At 40.7% G+C, this 18,043-nt stretch overlaps 1 long non-coding RNA gene across 1 annotated transcript; it reads right to left on the bottom strand.

Moving 5' to 3' along the window:
- Positions 1-2,616: 2,616 nt before the first annotated feature.
- LOC310761355 lies at positions 2,617-17,808 on the bottom strand. The gene is made up of 3 exons (XR_014547422.1): positions 17,718-17,808; positions 17,313-17,336; positions 2,617-3,415 (listed from the first exon to the last, which is right to left on the bottom strand). It is a non-coding gene; the product is annotated as an uncharacterized lncRNA (long non-coding RNA).
- Between the last annotated feature and the right edge of the window lie 235 nt (positions 17,809-18,043).

Below are 18,043 nucleotides of genomic sequence, written 5' to 3'. Positions count from 1 at the left end.
CAAGATGAATGTATGGTTTTTTAAAATAAATAAATAAAATTATATAGGATGGAGAGAGACAAATCTGTTTTACCACCATGTGTCTGGCCTGCTCAGAAAGCTAGCTAATGGAAACTATCTTAACGTTATATTTTAAAGAAATACAACATTCTTCTATTTTTATATTTCCATACTGTTTCTATATGTTTCCATTTCAAAGAGTACTAAAACTGACCCTCGAAATGTGTCTCCATTTTCCAGGGGCATCCTTGATTTAGAGAAGCCACCCCGGTTTCTGATTTGATCCTGGCATGTCCCACTTTTCCTTAAAATGTCGCTATTTTCATTGGAGAAATGTTGGAGGGTATGGAATTACCAGACTCCCAAGCCCTCTGAAGGCAATCCTATATAGGGAACCTTTTTAAATGTTTAATGTTTTATTATGTTTTTATATATGTTGGAAGCTGCCCAGAGTGGCTGGGGTAACCCAGTAAGATGTGTGGGGTATAAATAGTAAAATTAACATTGTGTAATAGGACTTGCCTATTTTCACTGGAGAAATGTTGGAGGGTCTGCTGAACGTGGTTTATGGAGAGCAGACTTGGAAATTGTGGAGACTGTGGATGGAATGATATATTGGCCTAGTTTTTGAGCAAAACATGAATCAGTTGTACATAAGGCAGTGACCATTTTACGTTTGCAGCCACTCAGACACTCACTGCTGTGGACCCAGAAGTGGCCCCAAAATGCCCCAAATGGTTGCTGCCTGTATTCAGTCATTATTAAGTTAGAAACAAATGGATTTTAGAGGATGTCAGTACCAGTAACAAAGAGACAGAACAAATAGCACAAGACTGGAAATTGTGGAGACTGTGGATGGAATGATAAATTGTACTATGTTTTGTGCTATTTGTTCTGTCTCTTTGTTACTGTGTCAGCAGCCCACGCAGAACAACTCTCAATGCTAGGGTTGCCAACTGACCGGGGGGGGGATGTTCTGGGCTGTTCTTGTGTCTTTAACAGTTGTGTTCGAAGGCGAAGCTCTTCACAGCATGGAGTCAAACATTATGACCTGCTAACTGTCATTGGAACAGCTAAAAGGGCTGGTTCAAAGTTGTCTCTTCATTTCTATTGGACAAGGATCAAAATAGCTAAAGCTCCAAGGCCTGGGGAGGGGAACATCTCCTGTCTCTAGCACAAAAGCAACCTTCAGCTTTCAGAACTGGCCAAACCATTCTCACTTTCCTTTTTTCTCCAGCCTCTTCCTGGTTTCACAAAGAGCATTCTTCACAGATAGCTCCCTCTAACCACTGTCACTGGAGATCTAAGGACCACACATTGCACATTCCTCTTACAACACACCCTCCATCACTAAAGCCAACTAGGTCTTGATACATTCAAACAGGTATTTTAGCTGTGGGATCCTGGTGATACTGAAGAACATGAGTGTGTCCCATAGCTGTGGTTCTCCTGCAGGTTCCTGGCATTATTTTATAGAACTCAAGCAAATGATTTCTTTGACTTTTGTGGAGCAAGGAGAAAGATATGCAAAGGCAGGAATGAATTAGTGTTAGCATGTCAAATCATCTCCTCCTCCTAGTGCCCATAATTCCTAAGATCCAAGTCATGGACAAGTACTATCCATGTTGCCTTACTCCTCTTGTGGGTGCTCTGTACATATAAAAGCTGTCCCACAGCTTCTCCCACTGCTTTGATCCATCTTTTCTTTCCTTTCCTGGCTACCATGCTTCGTCTCTTGTGCATCAAGAAGCCATGATGTAAGATTTAATTTCTACAGTATTTGACACAGAGCTAACTAATGTTGCTTTAACCTTTCAGTGATCAGTCTTATAGTCAGGAGGGATGGGGGGGAAATGATAGCAGTGTGAAACAAACAAATAAATAAATGAAATTCTCCCCTTTTCCAAAGTTAATGAATGTCTATAATGCTCTGATGTAGAAACAAACAAGCAAAGAACACTTTTCTTTTTCTCCTGATGACTTCACTTTCCTTTTGCTCTCACACAGAATAGGCTTAGATTGGTTTGACAAATGAACTTTAAAGGAATAGATTTCAGTGGCGCTGGAAAAACAACCACCACCAACCACAATAACAGAGCTTTGTACAGCAAGTTAAGAATGAACATTCATAATTGACTGAAGTTGAAAAAGAAAGTCTGGCTCCCACTAGTAAACAATTATAGGCACTTGGAAATTAGTGCTACGCATCAGCAGGGAAGACCAAAGCGCTCCTAAAAATGTGATGCAGAACGTTAATTTGAAACTACTGTGCGTTTCAGGATCCAAGCGGTGTCTTTATTTCTGATGTGAGTTGGCTTGTGAAGGATGCAAATGACGACAATAAATTGATACCACTGCAGTCTTCTCTGCCCTGGTGTCTTTGGAGATCTTTGAAATGATTCTAAGATTCTGGGCATTTTAACAAGATGTAGTCCCCTGGGAATAATTGAATGTGTGGATTTTGGAGTATACCTCTTGTAAACATTAGCACAAGGAAACACGTAAGTTAAAAAAAAAGGGAGATATAATTTTTAGGAAGTGCTTAGTGGATTGACTATCTTGGCTCCATTGAATCTGAAGGCACATTTTGCCCTGAACCTTCTGCATACCCAATTAACTACAACCAGCGGCCTCATTCTGCATTGGCTGTGTAAATATTCCTCAACTGAAAACCTCCCCATTCAAGGATATGGATATTATTCTGATTCTACTCTAGTGGCAGTAAAGGAGGGGAAATGACCAACTATTTCTGTGTAGAAACTTAAGTGAAAGCAAATCCAATTGAACTCAATAGGACTTGCTTTTAAGTAGGCATGTATAGGACTTCTCTGTTGACATGCCCAAATGGTGGTACTCAAAGTTACTTCTCACAGCATAATCTCAGAAAGGTAATGTAAATTCATGCCCTTGGTGTGAGTATTTTTGTCCAACTTGCCTCCACACATGTCAGGAAGCTGGTCCCTGTTACTTCTCCATGGGTTGAATGGAGCCCATTTTCCCAGAAAGAGCCAATTCCCCCCAGAATTAGAACCCAGCTTGCATTTTGCAGAACTAGAAGGCTTTTCGTGCTTTTGCTCCTTTAAAGCTGGGACTCTTTTTCCTGCCAGCAAACCATGTCAAATCTTCAATCAGAATATTAATGAGTTTTAAGAGAAGTGCCACATAAATTCCATTTTTGCCCCAACTTGAGCTGCTCCAAATTCAATGAATGTAGACATTTCTCCCCGGCTTTCCTTATTGTTCATGTTGTGAATTTTCCAATTACATCGAATGTTCATAATGCAAATGCCCAGGAATGGATGTCATTCAAAGCAGCAAAAACAGTTCGGAAGAGCCTAGATTCATGTAATATGACTTTTGGTTGTTTCCAGGGCAAGGGAAGGATTGTTATTTGTCGTGGACATGCCAATATTACCTGTAGACAAATAATGAGAAGATAAAGGAAGAAGATGTGCTTATTGTTTCAAAAACTATGAACAAAAATTAAACTCACCCCCCAATCCCTTGGTTTGGTAAATTAACCCAAAAAATTAGGCAGCAGGCCTATTTATATGTTGCTAGTATCATTTATTTTTAAATAACTACAGTGGTACCTTGGTAGTTGAATGGCTTGGCTCCCGAACACCGCAAACCTGGAAGTGAGTGTTCCGGCTTGCGAACATTTTTTGGAAGCCGAATGTCCAACGTGGCTTACGCGGCCTCTGATTGAGTGCAGGAAGCTCCTGCAGCTAATCGGAAGCCGCGCCTTGGCTTTTGAACCGTTTCGGGAGTCGAACGGACTCCTGGAATGGATTAAGTTTGAGAATCAAAGTACCACTATAACATTGAAATTGCTTACATACATCATTTGTAGAATACCCAGAGAAGCACAGGAAACTGCCCTCCACAGAACCATACAATTTGTCCATCTACCTTAGCATTGTTGATACAAACCAGCAGCCGCTCTCCAAGGTTTCAAACTAGCTGTAGCTTGGAGAAGCCAGGGACTGAATCTGGGAGCTTCTGCATGCAAATTGGATGCTCTATGACCGAGCTTTGGCTCCTCCCCTACAACAGACACAATATACTATAAAGAGCCAGTGTGGTGTAGTGGTTAAGAGCGGTGGACTCGTAATCTGGTGAACCGGGTTCGCGTCTCCGCTCCTCCACATGCAGCTGCTGGGTGACCTTGGGCCAGTCACGCTTCTCTGAAGTCTCTCAGCCCCACTCACCTCACAGAGTGTTTGTTGTGGGGGAGGAAGGGAAAGGAGAATGTTAGCCGCTTTGAGACTCCTTAGGGTAGTGATAAAGCGGGATATAAAATCCAAGCTCTTCTTCTTCTCTTCATTCATTCAACTTCAGCCATCATAATATAGTCAAATAATTATTTAATATTTATTGATAGTCATTTCAGATTTTGTTTTGCGGCCAAATCTGGTGCCCTACTATGCTATCTGAACAAATACTGCCTAAATGGGAACCTCCAAATTTGCTTCATATTTCGTACGGAAGAGCTGGTGAAGATACATGGTTGCCAAACCCTTACTGCAATTCATTGCCTCCCCTAGAAGTTCCTCAGATTTTCTTCAAAATACATTTCACATTTCTCTGCATGCAAAATCCAGTGGCAGGACTTGAATCATAAGGTAGTGGGGGAAATTCCAAAAGTGCAATCCCACGCACATTTACCCAAGAGTAAGCCCCTCTGAAGTGACCAGAACTTACTTGTGAGTAGATATGCCTGGGATTGCATATACATCAATACATTCATTTGACCTCAGCCATGAGAACGTTGTGAAATAATATTCTTTAATACTTAGTGATCTTTTTCAAAGTAGTTAAATTCGATTTAGGTTGCAGGGCGCACAAAAGCAGAGAAATGCTGAAACTTTTGTGTTACTGTGGGTAATATTTCCAGGAGCCCGCAAAGAAGCGATTGGGAGTTAAGGCAGTTCTCAACTGGCTTTTAATTTAATGCAGACTTCGAAAGACATATGTTGACCTATGGGCTTTGCCAGAGTTTAAATAAGAGTGCAGGAAGTGATACCCAGAAAGAAAGCTGGAACACCTGTATAGGTCAATGTTGGTCCATCATGCTTAACTAATTTTTAAGTGACCTCTGATCTCGATTTCCAGAGGGCCATGGGGATTTGTATCTTTCATCCAGAAAATCCTACACCTGCCTTCAATTAATGAAACTCGACTTAACTTTGTTATCTGATCAACTGAACTCACAGTGCTGTGGAAACAATTGTTTTATTATTGTACTGACAAATTATCCTATTAACAACCAGCTACTATGAAAATCAATTAAAATCTGGCTGAAATACTCAAATATCATTGGAGGTACAACTGGGAATAAACTGGTGAGTTAATGTTATTGTGTATGCAGTAAATAAATTAAATGCAACCAGTTTACTCCAAGCAATTCGTATTGATAATTAGAATGCTAAATTATTATGTAATATATAGAGAAGCATAGTGTGTGATTTTGGTTTTTATTTATGGACTGCATACCTGTGTGAATCATTTCCAGTACATTTCAAGTTATATTTCACAAGTTTCTCATTTCCATACTTATATTCTCTCTTTCTCTCTCTCTCTCTCACTTAATATTTATATATTCTAGGCTAGATTTTGTTCACAGTTTTACCTTTTTAGCCAAGTCATTCTGAAGTACCAAATCTCACGTTCCACAGTGGATCCCACAACAAAAAGTCACAGTGGGGGTATTCCTGCCCAGTGTTCAAGAAAGCAGCTATGTCTTCCTTCTGGATTTCACCACGACTCCCAGTTTTTGATATCCCCCCTCTTGCCAACAGAAACAGCATTCTGCCTTCTTCCCCATTAGGTTCTCATTCATTCATTCTCTCTCTCTCTCTCCCAATCCCTCTCCCTCTCTCTCTTCCCCCCTCTCCCTCTCCCTCTTCCTCACACACACACACACCCTATCTATATGAAAGATCTTGGTCATCTCCTGAAACCTTCCTGTCAAAGCAGCTAGGAGACCTTGATAAGCACTTTGAGACTACTTCCTTTAGGGCTTCCCAAGACATTTTACCGCCTGAAGCAAAAAAACAATATGACATCCTCCATTCCATCTGCAGAAAAGCCAGCCGAACTAGCAGTTTCACGGGACGAAGGAACGCTGCCTTATACTGATCATCTGCCCATTGGTGGCACTGACTGCCAGTGACTTTGGGGCTTCAGGGCTGGTTCCCTCCCAGTCCAACAGGAGATGTCAGGGATTGAATTTGGTACCTTCTGCATGCAAAGCATATGCTGCATCACTGAAGTATGGCATTTTCCTATTCTTACTTCAATACTGGTGATGGAATAGCTTCCTCTGCACCTGAGTGCAGCAGGTTAGTTTAGGAGAGGGGTAGAGAACTGAGTGATACCAGCAGGGCAGGTGGTTATTCCTCCCATTCCTGGCAGGCCAAGTTTGACAAATGGGTGGGGCTAGTCACCTGTCAATCACCTGATGCCGAAATGGTGCCAGATGACCCCCCTTTTTTTGTTCCCTACAAAAGGTCTTTCAAAGCATCCTGCAAGTTGCCAATTCTCAGGTCTTGTGAAGCCCAGTTGCAAGCTGCTGAACAATAATCTATCAGATGATTAGAGGGCCTGGTGAAGTCTTTGGCACAGGGCTTTGCGGGTGCTCTGCAAGCCCCTTTTGGCTAAGCCAGGTAGTTACTTGACCCAGGTATGGCTGGGGGCATGGCTTGGCCAAAATGGCCTTGTGGGCCAAATTGGAAGGCCTATCAGGCCTAATTAGGATTGTGGGATGAAGCTTCCTCACTCCTGATTTAGGGTTTTGCAGAGCAGACTATGTGCCACAGGCAGTTCTGCCCCCACAAGAGAGGAATGGCCAGGTGACTTTCACCAATGCCTCCCAACATCTACCGCCTGAGGCAGTCACACCACTCTGCTTAATGGTAGAGCAAGCCCTGATCTTCCTGAAAGATGGCTCCAGATGAGGAGGCTACAGAATCGCAGGTGAGAAACATACAAATGCCCCAAGGGACCCAGGAGTACAGAAAGCAACAGATCCAAATAGATGTTAAAGATGTAAGTTTAATGTGCACGTTTGTATGCAATGTATTTGGAAACTTATGCAGAAGTTTGCATTTTGTAAAGATAGGTTTGCATTAGACAAAAGAAGTTTAACTGTAGCTGATGCGGCAGGAGAGGGTGCAGGTTTCCATTTGAGTGTTTAACCTAAATTATGATCCATCCCTGGAAACCCAAGTAGTGATCTCAGCAGGAGATGACGCCAGTGATTCAGCTCAGCATTGTTCCATAAGCAAGTTGCTTGCATAGGCGTTCTCTCTGGGATCAGAGAGTAGCTTGTTCTTTGGCTGCATTAAGGAAGTAAAGAAGACTAGACTGCATTGCTAGTTTTTTAAGAGCAATGTGCTACTTTGTATTTGGAACATTTCTTTTGTAACTGGTTTAAGGCAGTTTGTAGCAAAACCTTTCGGAACTCTTTCTCGTGGTGGAGAGCATATTCATTTCTATTCTGCACAAGGATCAGGGATTCTGCTTGCAGCAACTCTCACAATAGATGCTAAGACAAGGTGTCGCCCAGAATGAGAAGCTTTCTATTGATTATTACAATATCTCACACATAGGACCCTAAGTGTAACTTCTCCTTGCTCTACAGTTTCATATAGCTGATGACACACTAATTATGCACATCTGATTACACCTTTATATAGCAGCTTGCATCAGAGCTCTCCAGCATATATTTGACTATGATGACTTGATTGGACCTACACGTGCAACAGAACGAGACGGTAGAGTTCAAAGATGGTAAAATGAACTGCAATGCTTCAGAATACAGATGGGGGATTTTTATATGGATATAGTCCTGTCTCTTAAAAAAGAAATTTGCAAGGAGAAAAACAGCACAGCTCAGAAAGAGCTGGGTAAAACTCATTCTTCCTGATGTGCTTCCTTCCTCCCCCCATTCCTGTATTTTCCACCTGAAGTGTGTAGCAAGTGGGGGGGGGGGGAATTTGGTTCGATTTTCACATTTTCATGCAAACTCACCTGATTTGCACTTACAGAAGCAAATTAAATGAACAAAAAATGTAGCTGTTCTTTCAAATTTGCACTTTTCTGAATGTTGTGGAGCAATCAAATAACATATATTAGGCAGAAGTGTATGTAAAAATGCATATCTCAGTGCCAAAAACATACGAAAATGCATTATATTAGGGGAAATGGCTTGCGAAAATTTATGCATTAGGCAAAACTGCATAGGAAAATGTGTGTATTGGGAGATGTTTGCAATATAATGCTGGTGAATGTTCATGAGGACTTTTTTTTAAAAAAAAAATCACAAACTGATGCAGAAATGTGGAGAAATGACCTTATTACAGGACAAGTGAGGGAGTGAGGGAAGCTGAAATTGCCATGTTCATCCATTCCTAGAAGTGGAGTGGTCTTCTCTCTCACCTCAGGATCTTGCCACTTCCACTGAAGGAGGCTGGAGCTCAAAGCTGTATTCAAAATGAACCAAATCACTTTCCAATAATTTATGGGTTTTCTGTATTATCCATTGGTAACAGTTACCACCCAGTCTTAAAAGAATCAATCTATGTACATTTTCAAAATCAAAGGCTTGCTTTGTCACAAATCTTTTTAGAATATCTGTCTCAATATGTGGTGGGGGGGGAAAGGGGGGGGGATATACTATTTATATATGTCCCAGTGATGCTTTTTCAGCTAATAGGTGCTTATAACATCAAAGTGGCCTCTCAAACACCCATCCTGCACTTTACGCAAAAGTAAGTAAAATTATACATACAGTATGAAAGTGTACATTATTCCCTGGAATGATCTTCAGCTGCTATACCTTAAAATGGGCTTTCTGGAGGTATAATCAGTGGCAACTCAGCAAAGGAAACAACGAAACTTTTAAGGCATACCTATACTTTCTCTCAAGTATATTACAGTTAATGGAATCTAAAACCCTTTAAGCTGATATCTGCAAGGGAAAAAAAATAAGATTTCACTTTATCGCAGAGGAATTTCAAGCCAATGCATGTTTATAAAGGGAGGCTGGAAATGTTTTTGTTCAGTCGAGTGTTTTTAGAGAATTAATTTTATGAATTCTTTGTCATTTGATGCTGGATTTTACAAATTTACAATGTTTTAATGAATTTTTATTGTATTTTTTTAATTTGGTGTATTTTGCTGCAATATTTTATTATGAAGTTCTGTTTTTTGTTATGGTTATTAATTGTTACTATTTATATTTATTGGTCAATTTACTCATAAACATGAGACAAAGCAACTTACAACACAGTATTAAACCCTTAAACCAAATTACAACAAACAAGCACCATTTTTAAAAACACCTTTTTAAACTAAGATCTTTTGGCTTCTGACACCTCTCATTTCCCATGCAAATGGCCCCGTTTCAAACAAACACATGTGTCTAATCTCTTTAGCCCTGGGTTCAGTTGCAAAGTGTTGTGTCCAATGTAGTGCTAAGTTAAAGTCACTTACAGGTGAGCTAGTTCTGGTGGATTCCTCTGTTGCACAACATTAAATCTCACCCATCTGCTAGTGCTAGAGCCCTGGTGCTACCAAAACCAGAATGTTGGAGACAGTCTTGGAGGATATCTCTGCCTCCTGGAGAAATCTGGTGAAATGGTTCCTCCAATTTATCTGTCCGCGAGGAAGGTGTAGAATTTCAAGAATTGTGCGCAGCTCTTTCCATGAAAAGGAACATGGAGGGAGGACCAGTTTGGGTGAACTCCAGCAGAGAATTGAAACCTAGGAGGACATCTATTTTGGGTTCACTTGGAGGAAGGGCTGCAGAAGCATTGAGGAAAGGCCCACACTTCAGCCCTGAATGGAATAATTTCCCAAAGTTCACAGCAGCAAATATTGCCACTGCTGCAGGGCACACTGCAAGTTTGTGGTATATTTACTGGTTCACTTGCTACAAAGCCAAGAGCTGAAAGAGAGAAGCAGGAATCTGTTTATTGACAATGCAGGCTATAGAAATGATAAACATTGTGAACTAAAAATAGCAATGGCCAATAACACTTCCCCCCACATACTCCCCATATGGAACAGTTCCTGCAAAAGCTTTTTTTGCAAAGATTTTCAATTGCGCTTTATAAAGGCTCCATTGATTTCTTTTGTTTGTTTATTATTATACTACAAAGCGAACGGTTCACAGTAATGCAGAGATATGCATCACTATGTAAAGTCAAACAATCAGCCATTTAAAAACACACACATTCCCCCCCCCCCCCATTTTGCCTGGTGACTCCTTTTAATTTAATGTAGTTATTTTAATATTCTACACTTTAACTCCCTATTAATAATACATAGTTGAAATAATTGTTAAAATAACCTATCAAAACAACAAATAAGCACAGTAAAACAGCAAATACCAATCAACCACCACAAAGGAGGCTTATAAAATTATGCACGGTGGTTTGAGAGAAGTTTCTCTCTCTCTCATCATACTAGAACTTGGTTAAATTGAGCAAAGCTGAATGTGTGAAGACTTAAGACAATAAAATGTAGTACAGTGCATAGTTAAACTATGAAATTTGCTGCCATAAAATGTAATGTAATGAGGACTAGACAAATTCAAAGAGGATCAGGGCCGAATGAAGGCATTTTGCTGCCTGAGGCAAAATCCCTCCCCACACATTCCACATACAAAAACTATCTAAACCAGGCATCCACAAACTCGGCCCTCCAGATGTTTTGGGACTAAAACTCCCATCATCCCTAGCTAACAGGACCAGTGGTCAGGGATGATGGAGGTTGTAGTCCCAAAACAGCTGGAGGGCCAAGTTTGGGGATGCCTGATCTAAACTGACACGTGAATCTTACTGCAATGTGGCGATGGGATGCCAACCTCCACTGCACCTGAGGGCAGCAGACTAACTTAGAGGGCGCAGGGAAATTGTGTGATACACACAGCTCTACTGGCACCATGCCTCTTAGCTAGGGGTAGGGGAGAATTTTGATTTGGTTCATGTTTAAAGGCAAACCTGTTTACCCTGTGCATCCCAAAATAATATGAGAACCAAAACATAGCCTCCCACTAAAATTTTCCCATCTCTGAATTTTGCAGTGCACTTCTGCAGCCCAGTAAGGTGAACAAATATGCATAACCTGGAATAGTGTCCGTTAAAATGCATATATTGGTGAAAACAACATACAAAATTTCATTATTTTAGGCAGAACTGCTTTGCAGCAATGTGTCTATTAGGCAAGAAGGCATACAAACACTTGCATGTGAGGAGACGTCCATACTAAAATGCTGGTGAATATTTCTTTCTTAAAAATCTCAACCTGATGTGGAAATGTGGATAACGGATGAGTGGAAAAAATGAGAGATCTAGAGATATAGATCCACCCATCCCTACTCTTAGGATCTGCTCCCTGAAGTGGCCACTTCTCTCCCTGCCTAATGGAGGGTTTGGGTTTGGATATTTCACTATCTCGATGACATCATGCTGTATCTCTCCTTTTCAGCTGATTCCAAGGGGGCATCAAAATCCTGAACAGTTGCCTAGACACAGTAATGGATCAGGCGAGGACTAAAAATGTGAGGTTCCATCTTGAAGAGCAAGAGGTTCTGTTGGCTAATAGACAACCTGATCAGCAGTTTGTCAGCACAGCCTGCTCCAGATGGGGTTGTACTCCTTTGAAAGGACCAGGGGTGTTTCTGGGTGTCAGGATGCTGCCAGCAGCTCCATGCTGGTTGCCCAGGAAAGTATAAAGACAAGGGAAAGTTTCTTACAGGTTTTTTTTTTATTTCAATCTTTACAGAGAGAGGCTATAGAACCCAGCCTTTTGGATAATGGCTTTGTCCCAAGTGAATCTCCACCCCACTTCCTCATTTGTCATCATCATCCTCTACACGTGCTGCTATGTACCCTTTGTCTTTGAGCTCTTTGCTCTCCTACTTTTAAGGGTCTCTGGGTTCTGGGAGATGGAGGGTCTGAAATGCTTTCTAATGACGACGAGTTGGCCAGGAGTTGTTCTGGCTTTCCCATGATTTCTGAACTTTCCCCCTCATCTGCCTCTGAGCTGTGACATCCCTCAAACCTCTGTTGTAAATCTATGCTGTCTTCATCTTCCTCCTGCCTGGAAGGGTCAGGATGGGGAGGCAGTCTCCACCATTCCTCCTCTGCACAGTCCCTGACACTGGGTCCAACGTTGCTCCAGCATGCTCACGTGTTTCAGCTGGTGCAGCAGTTGAGTACTCTCCTAGAGAAGATGAATCTGACGAGAACAACCGAGTCCTTAGTCAACTCTGGTTTCAGCATGTTCTACATGGGACTGATCTGTTCGGAATTTGCAGCTGGTGCAACATGTTGTGACCAGATTGCTTTCTAGCGTTCATTTTGTAGAACATGTAAGAACTGAGTTCAAGGTTGTGGTACTTCCCTATGCATCTCTCAATGGATTGGGAGCAGGATGAGTAAAAGACTGTCTCCAGTCATATGCACTTGAATGATAAATATTTTCTTCGAAGGCCCTGTTTTATGTCCCAGCAACAGAGGTGGATAGGTTGGTGGAAACCTGTGACAGACCCATTACAGAGTGAAATTCCATTTGTCCTTTCATTGCTTTGCTTTGCACAGGTGGCAGAAACATCTCTGTTCTCAGCATGATGGTTTTTAGTTAAGCAGTTGATAGCTGGTTTTTGCTACTGGGCTTTTATTGCTCAATGGTTTTGTGGTTTATATATGTTTTGCTGCTTACAATAGCTTCCATGTGTGCTTTGTAAACCTTTTGGAGTCCGTATGGACAAAATACCATCTGTAAATATTTTAATGAAAACCTCTTTCTCTCCCACACATACACAACCCAGAAACTCTTAGTTGTCTGGCCTTTGGGTGCATGAGAGGGGATCAGGGCAACTACAATTCAATCTCAGATCTTCTCCACACAAAGTGCACACTTGGCCACTGAGATTCACACACAAGCAAAAGAATTTCACAAAATATTTTCCATATGACATCTTGCACCTAAATAAGTCAACAGACCTGGATTTGTCTCCACTGTGTCCTTCAGCAATAAGCAAACAACCAAGTTGCTGACAGAGGTAGGTTTTGTTTTCTTATTTTGGAGTGATTCCGATCTACAAAGATTTGTGCATCGTACAAAAAAACCTTTGGTTTGTTTTTAATTCTTTATTCATATTTATTGCATTTCTTTATGCATTATTTATTTTCCACTCTCTCCTTTTAGGCTTTTTCTTTTCATAAATAGTGCGAGAAGTTTCTGGTATTCACTCTCCCACTAAGCCAATCATTTGTTATGAGCAATTGTGAATTTTATATGACATTTATATAATGTATATTTAACATTCACATAGGCAGCAAGAACACCATAAGCCAAATTTACATTTCACAGTTGAAATCATCATTCCCTACATACATCCAATATGATATAACATCAAAAGAACAATGATATATCCTGTCCCTGGAATATGAAATACTGTACATTATCCAAGACGATGCATAATGATGAGTTCAGGGATGCAGCGGCAGTGAAACACACCAATTTGTCTCCCTTTGTAAAAGCAGCAAATTAAGTGAGGTAATAAATTTGGGGAAACTTTTGAATTCTCAGGACTCTGTGATGATAGCTTAGCTGCACTGTACTTTTCAACATGAGAACACTTTTTGAGGTTCAAATCAACACATACCTTTCTTGATTGTAATGTGTGTGTGTGAGAGAGAGAGAGTTTTAAAAAAAATCATTTGGACTTTGTAGAACACTGTGTCTCACCAATTATCTCCCACCGTCTCAAATTATACTAATAGATATTTATATATATATATATGGTATGTTATAATTAAAACTATCAAATCTACAATCCTAAATGCACTTTTGGAGGAGCAAATCCCACTTAAGTCAAGATTGTAATCTAGCCATTGGCCTGGATTATTCAGCTGGCAAGAGAAAAAACTGTCAGGCCACTGGTCCATCTAACTCTATTGTCTACACTGGCTGGCAGCAGCTCTCCAAGGGCAGGTAGTCCCTCCCCTACTTGGCCTGGTCTCCTTGGCAACGCTTCCCCCAGGCAGGATTGGACAACTGACTGAGGTAGGTGGAGACCTCCAGGTATCCACGCAAAGGGCGCCCCCCCGTTTAATGTGGGGAGCAGTCATTCCATTATTATTTTTTAAAAAAAATCTTTTTTATTGCGTTTTACATTGAAAATTCAAGTTCAAACCATAAACATCATCATCATCATCATCATCATCATCATCATCATTTAGGATTCCCTGAATCCTTTGACTCCCCTCCACCCTTCCATGGTTACCATTTTCAATCTCTTTCCACTGCTTCACTTGTTTTCTCTGTTTTTCTTATATAATCCAATTTTACCTTAGCTTTCAGTACATTACAAACGCTACCCGATTCCTGCCAAAGTTTTTATTTGTTTACAGTGTTCTCTTAAGTACAATGTTAATTTTCCCCATTCCTTCTTAAAGTTATTCTCTTCCTGGTTTCTCTGGGCCAGTAGTATCTGTGCTGCTGTCGTCGCATACATAAATAATTGTCTCTGCTCCTTTGGTATCTCTGCACCTAAAATTCCTAGTAAAAAAGTCTCTGTTTTTGTCACAAACGTTGTTTTGAACATTTTTTTCCAACTCATTCTATATCATTTCCCAGAATGCTTTAGGGTGTGGATTTTCCAAGCCTTTCCTGGTGATGCTGTAGATTGAAGCTGGGCATTCAAAACAGAGGCTTGATCGCTGAGGAACAACCTTGCTTTCTTTAAGATAACATAGTTTTTGGAAGGAACTTTCCCATGTTCTCCTCCTCCTCCAGCTACCTGCCCAGTGCCGGATTTATGTATAAGCTAAATAAGCTATAGTTTAGGGCCCCACTCTCTTGGGGCCCCCCAAAAAAAATTTAAAGGGAAAAAACCCTGGATGTACATTTCCAAAATATAAGATAAAAAACAAAAAACAAAATAAAACCTACAGTGGCAAATGGCTTTAGATACCTATTAGGTCCATAAATTACCATATAGCATACATTCAACACAAAAGACAGCGACAATTTCTTGTTGACAAAGGTCAGCTGGACATATAAAGGGCCTCATTACCTTCAGTAGCTTAGGGCCTCATCAAACCTAAATGCGGCCCTGTACCTGCCGCCCTGAAAAGCTTCAAGGAGCCCTCCTGAATAGTGTTGAACAAGGTCTGTGCGGGGTCTCCTGGAAGATAGAAGATCCAGCTTCGATCTTAAGATGTCAATCTAAGGGAGCTCAGGGAAGTGACATTTTCTGTCTGTTTCTCCACACAGCCAATCTCTACACCATATCCTACATTATCCAAGAGGAATCCCTGATCCCTCAGGAGGCTTTCTCAGGAGGCAGGGGAGATGAAGGGACTTCCAGGAACTTCTTTAAGTTAAAAGAATGACCCTCGCCTTAGAAGGGGAGAGAAAATGCCTTCTTCTCAAATCAGAAATGGTGGCCATTGGATGTTGAGGAATGGTATTGCTCCCTCAATCAAGCTTAAACATATATGAAGGTGTTTAGCAGAACTGGAGGAAGACCAGTTAGGGTGGAAGGATAAGAGAAGATGGTGAGCTTCCTTCCTCCTTTTGTCATACCTTCTGTACCTACCACAGGTCCCCATGTATACGTGTGTGTGTGTGTGTGTGTGTGTGTGTCGGAGCCATATGCTGCAGCCATCACAATTAATTGGATTTTTGCTGCTTCACACTGCTAACACGAGATGTTTATGAAAATATGTAACAAATAATTACAATGAAAACAGTGTCTAATAAAGATGAAGAGGATAAAAACCCTCATGCATTTTTAATCTGAAAATAAAAGGCCATTATCAGGACTTAATTATATCATCAAATATTTAAAATTGCCTCCCATACTAAATTCTATTTGTATGTTATTTATTTATTTACTTTAAAAAAAAAAACACACCCTATCTCTAACATTTTCATAAAGTTTAAAAAGAAAGAAAGAAAAGTGCTTCACGCATTGGATCATGAGAAAAGCATCGGAGCGGAATCAATAGCCTTTGTCAACTTTATAAAAACTTTATCTAACTCTTGAGAAACCCGATGAATCGGATATTAAAATTGTTTCGGAGGGATTATCCGCACATGGGAAATGTCTTTGAAATGACAAGGATCTCCCCCTTTTTAAAGGCACTCGGGATCGATTTGATCGGGATGGCTTCCGCTGCAAAAAAAGCCCTTTGGTTCTCCCTTTGATGGAATGCATAGATCACTTCAGTCTGCATAGCTAAACCTCTGATAATATAACCCTGGCCTCACATACTGCATACAGTTGAGGGTAGGCCCATGGTAAGAAATTTTCAAATATTATGCACATTTCATAGATCATGCTCTTCAGGCTTTTTCCTGTTTAGATTATTCCATGGCCCTGTTAAGGTGTATGATACTCATGGGTACTGAATGTGTGAAGGGGCTCTCTAGAACATGCACGCTGCCCCTGCCCCTTAGATGCCCAGCTAGAGGAGGGAGCTAACCCCCCCCCCAATGTAGATTGCCCCTTTCTGCATTTGGTACCCACATGAGTCTCAAATACCTGAATGATACAGACTCATGGGTGTTGGATAGAGCTTTATTGGAAGCAGGTCCCAAAGCAAATTTAAGATCTGAAGGCAATTTTTTAAAAATGTGGTATAAACACCAACAATTGGGAAACACTTGCCTGCGAGTGCTCCAATTGGAGAACAGCCTTTACCAAAGGTGTTATGGGCTTTGAAGACGCTCGAACTCAGGACGTAAGGGAGAAATGCACTAAGAGGAAGGCACACTTGGCAAACCCTCATCGTGATCAATTCCTGCCTGGAAACCTATGTCCCCACTGTGGAAGGATGTGTGGGTCCAGAATTGGCCTCCACAGTCACTTACGGACTCACTGTTAAAACCATGTTTATGGAAGACAATCTTACTCAGCTACGAGTGATCACCAAATAAGAAGATTGGAAGCAAGCTGGAAATCACATTTCAAAGAAGCAGCACAGGTATAAATGTCGGACCCAACATTGGCTTTCAATGTATGAAAATGTAGTTCAGAAAGAGAAAGAGAAATAAGAAAATATCAGAGGCTGGAGCCATGCTCAATATACATTCTTCATTTTGTCATAGCCTACCTGAAAACATTTTTATTTCACAAGTTTACCCAAGCATATAATCTAGGTCTCTATGATTGCTTTACTGATTTTGACAGTGTTTTATTGATAATTACCTCATGTATACTTTTTTTTAATAAAAAAACCCTGATGGGTTTTAGTTGTGTTTTACCGATAACTCTGATATTTACTTACCTAAAAGTCCCACGGTTAAGGTGTCTAAATAAACATACAAAAAAGAAAGAAAACTGAAATTCCAGTTAGAAACAGGTAGCACACATTTCAGTGTAATCCTTTGTAGATTTACGCAGAAGTATACCGCACACCCTGGGACTTACTCCCTTGAACGTGTAACCGAAGTAAAAGCTTAAACCTAACGGTTCCATGCTTATGACCTGCCCTGGCTGAAAATAAAAATGAATGAACATACGTTTTTGTTTTTAAAGCAAAATATGTCTCTCTCAGTGTGGGTTTATTGAGCTATCTAATTGGTATATAAGCATTTTACGGAAATAGAACTACTGAATAAACATGGGAAATATGAGGACTTAATAAGCAGAATTTGTATTTTTTTAAAAAGAAAAAAGAAGAAAGACGAACCAACAAGCCCAAAGTTAATTCATCACAACTTTCACATCAGCCTTTGTTGGTGAATCTGGCCAGGCCCATCACATTATCTGTTTGACTCACTGAGTCACTCTAGCTAATAGAATTTTGCCCTATGTTTGTTGTTCCCATGGCAACGCAATATTATCAGGCATGTCATGTTCACAGATCAGTAGCAGCAGTGCTGCCGCAGACACACAACAGCTTTCAGCCTTTGACCATAAACAGGAATTCACTCCACAGTCAATCTGTCAAAAAGGAAGTCGGCTGTGGTGAAGAAGCACTAGTGCCAGTAACTACTAGCCTTTTCCTTTTCCCTT

Source organism: Podarcis filfolensis (assembly GCF_964270895.1).
Source record: "Podarcis filfolensis genome assembly, chromosome: 4".
Taxonomy (NCBI): Eukaryota; Metazoa; Chordata; class Lepidosauria; order Squamata; family Lacertidae; genus Podarcis; species Podarcis filfolensis.
This window is presented reverse-complemented; position numbering and strand designations above follow the sequence as displayed.